The sequence below is a fragment of the Pollicipes pollicipes genome, unplaced genomic scaffold (genome assembly GCF_011947565.3).
Source record: "Pollicipes pollicipes isolate AB1234 unplaced genomic scaffold, Ppol_2.1 Scaffold_4219;HRSCAF=4965_pilon_pilon_pilon, whole genome shotgun sequence".
NCBI classification, from domain to species: Eukaryota; Metazoa; Arthropoda; class Thecostraca; order Pollicipedomorpha; family Pollicipedidae; genus Pollicipes; species Pollicipes pollicipes.
The window spans coordinates 2,265,630-2,269,280 of record NW_023596448.1 but is presented as its reverse complement, the minus strand read 5'-3'; positions in this window follow the sequence as shown (position 1 = coordinate 2,269,280).

Below are 3,651 nucleotides of genomic sequence, written 5' to 3'. Positions count from 1 at the left end.
GAACTTCACAGACTGCCGCTCCTCAGAAGGGAATCAGAACTTCACAGACTGCCGCTCCTCAGAAGGGAATCAGAACTTCACAGTGTGCCGCCACTCAGAAGGGAATCAGAACTTCACAGTGTGCCGCCACTCAGAAGGAAATCAGAACTTCACAGTGGGGGTGCACAGCTAAAAAATGTCACTTAAAAACCTGTGTCGGCGCGCTGGAGTAGCCAGGTTTAAGATCAGACGAATCATAACCCAGACCACAAACGCTTTTATGGCGCCTGCTTCCAAGTTCTTTCGTTTTGGAAAACACTTCTGCCGCCGCACAGGAAGGGTGCACCACAGTCGCCTTCTTAAAGTCAAAACAACTGAAGCGGAAGCAAGGATGTGAATGTTAGAAAGTTAAATGATGTGAATTGTGAACTGATAATGATCCATAGCATGCATGAGGTGACTCAGCTGTCATAAGTAAATTAATGAATGTAGTATCATTTGAAATGGGGAAGGCATGCCAAACCATGGTACCAACAAAATGGAGGGAGCTGTCGCGACTGTAGCGGATATATCTGAAATATATGTCAGCTACGTTCGGGACCGAGTCGTAGATTTTCAGCTCCGGCTCTCCCCTCACGCCAGGGCTGTGCCCATGTGCCAGACGCATCTGTCCGCACATGTATAGGTGACTTTGAAACCGCTGTGGCTGCGGCGTGCCATCCGTCGATGATTTTCGTTGCAGGTAATCAGCCCATGTAGCAGCATTTCCTCGATTATACGCCGCCAGCTGTTCTGTTCTCGGCCAAAACAAAACCGCTGGATATGACCAGCGGAGAGGTTAATACATCGATAAGTTTGTTGTGGGGAGAGACAGAAAGCTTAAAAGATTTTTGGTTTGCCGACTGCGTAACGTGTGTTTCATAAGGCACTAAGCACCAAATGATGTGATTTGCTGTTGAAATTCTACTCAAATGTCCATTACTCTGGAAGGTCCTCAACTATTTATGCTTACGACTGCAATTGCCGCGTTTACTTTTTTAGAGCACGTTAACATAACAAATGGCAAATCTGTATGCGCTAGGTCTTTCACGTATTGCTAACCGTAATGACAGCCTTCAAGTGCTGCATGGGTGGCGGGGGCACGGCTAATAACCCTTTGACCCGATGGCTTACGGTTGAATAGATTCTTTGTCGAAGTATACGCACCAAAGAATGGTATTCTCGCATGTTCACACCACCCGTCACATGTTTCTTTTTTTAGCTTCGTGCGATAGCACATAGATAAATACGAGGAAATTTCCGTTTTCCTGCCTCACAGACTGAGGAAAGGAAGAGCAGATGGGCTTCTTTCCTCGTGCATCTGAGAGAAAGAGTGTCAAAAACGCTACCAGCCGAACGGTGTAAATCCGCAGCCAGCCGGCCAGCCAGCCGGACCTCGATGGAAGCCACCAAATGCCGTGGTCTCTTGGATGTTCCTTACAATATTACTGAAAGTAATCGCACTTAGCCAAGAGACCATAAAAAATGTGGCCACCTAACTGCCTGGAAATGTACCAGCAAATGCACAGTGGTGTGCGTTCGTACTATTCCGACATTGTCAACGATAGTAGCAGTTGGGAGCTACACTAACGGTGCTGGATGGCTGTCTTGCTGGGCAGTCAGTCCAAGCGCATGTGTCTATGCAGGATGAAGGTGTTTCATATCTTGCGGTTTTTCACATGTGTTAAACGGAGGCTCTACGTCAGTGGACTTGTACCTTAAAGAAAGCTAAGACTGTCCCATCAAAGCGTCACCAGGACACTGGCACCATCAACTTGTCAAAGTTGTCTAGCGTATTGGTATGATGCTCGGAGGTCTTTGTCAAACATTACACGGAGACGAACTGGGGTATCACTTCTCAGTTTGATTAGCCGGAACACTGATAATCTGGGGTCACACAGAGCGGAGATGTCCCACGTGATGATGTTGCCCGCCCTGCAATGCAGCCGAGTTGCACGTGCATAACCGACGGCTGCATGCGACCAACGATAGTCCGCCTCTCCAAAATCCATTTTTCGACGAAGAGGGCCATCTTGCCAGCTGGTGGGTATTGCTATCTCAACTTCAGTACAGATCTCATTAGCTTGCTCATTCCAGTCTGGCTCGAACTCTTACCACTGTGCGACGTTTAAATCCTTCCTTTCCCTTAACTCGGCGCATTAACGACCGTTGCCATATTTATAGCAATGCACTAGCCCTATACATGCACAAGAGAATCTTCCACGTAAAATCCGGAGAAAATCCCGTTACAAACAGCAAATAAAGGAATTTTTGTTTTAACACCAACCAGTTCTAGAGCAGATAAATGTCGGATTGGTGCGGTGACACCGTTTAGAGGACAGAGATAAGCGATTTCTTTATTCAGGGACAGCCGTGCCATAATAGATGTGAACACGTCCTAGAGGTTTCCGAATCTCTAGCCACCTTTACTGGGCTCTGGTCTGCTTTGGTGCAAGGTCGTGCAGACAAAGCACAAAAATCCCCAACCCACCACCGGAAGTTACCCGGCCACAGACCGAACCGACCCCACCGGTGCCACCAGATCTGTCGGACCACTGCAGCACGTATAATCTAGCTACTTTTCCTAGATCATTGCCACCATCAGCTGTGATCATCGCTTCTGCATAAAGCCACACGCATTTGTATACCCCACGACGCATTTGTATACCCCACGTGGAATGCTCGCAGGTATTGAACTGCTCCCCAGGTAGCTCGGTGAACATGTAGCGGCTCAAGCCGACAAAACGCCCTGCTTAAAAGAGAATTAAAATTGACATAGCGGAACATTAGCGGAACATGCGTTAACGGCTGCAAGCAGAAGACCTACAAACTGCCTTCATCATCGTGGCTGGGTGTGATTGTTGAGCACACAATGATTCAGCTTCAATTGCATTTCTCTGAACTCATGTGCGACCTGTGTCATATCGGGAGGGATATTTCCCACACAAAATAAGATCAAAAGCAGTGGATGCGGTAACCGGCCTGAAACAGGCGCGGCGTGTTAGGCCGTGCTCGCGCCGTCGGTCACGGACCTGGTGTCGGCCGTGCTCGCGCTGTCGGTCACGGACCTGGTGTCGGCCGTGCTCGCGCCGTTGGTCACGGACCTGGTGTCGGCCGTGCTCGCGCCGTCGGTCACGGACCTGGTGTCGGCCGTGCTCGCGCCGTCGGCCACGGACCTGGTGTCGGCCGTGCTCGCGCCGTCGGTTACGAACCTGGTGTAGGCTGTGCTCGCGCCGTCGGTCACGGACCTGGCGTCGGCTGTGCTCGCGCCGTCGGTTACGGACCTGGTGTCGGCTGTGCTCGCGCCGTCGGTCACGGACCTGGTGTCGGCCGTGCTCGCGCCGTCGGTCACGGACCTGGTGTCGGCCGTGCTCGTGCCGTCGGTCACGGACCTGGTGTCGGCCGTGCTCGCGCCGTCGGCCACGGACCTGGTGTCGGCCGTGCTCGCGCCGTCGGTTACGAACCTGGTGTAGGCTGTGCTCGCGCCGTCGGTCACGGACCTGGCGTCGGCCGTGCTCGCGGCGCTCAGTCGCCCTGCGGGCGCCGGCTTTCGGGTCCATCAGCCAACCGGCGCCGGCGCCGGCCGCGGCCGCCGGCGGCGCCGCGCGCAGAGCAGCTCGGTCTGCCGCGCCG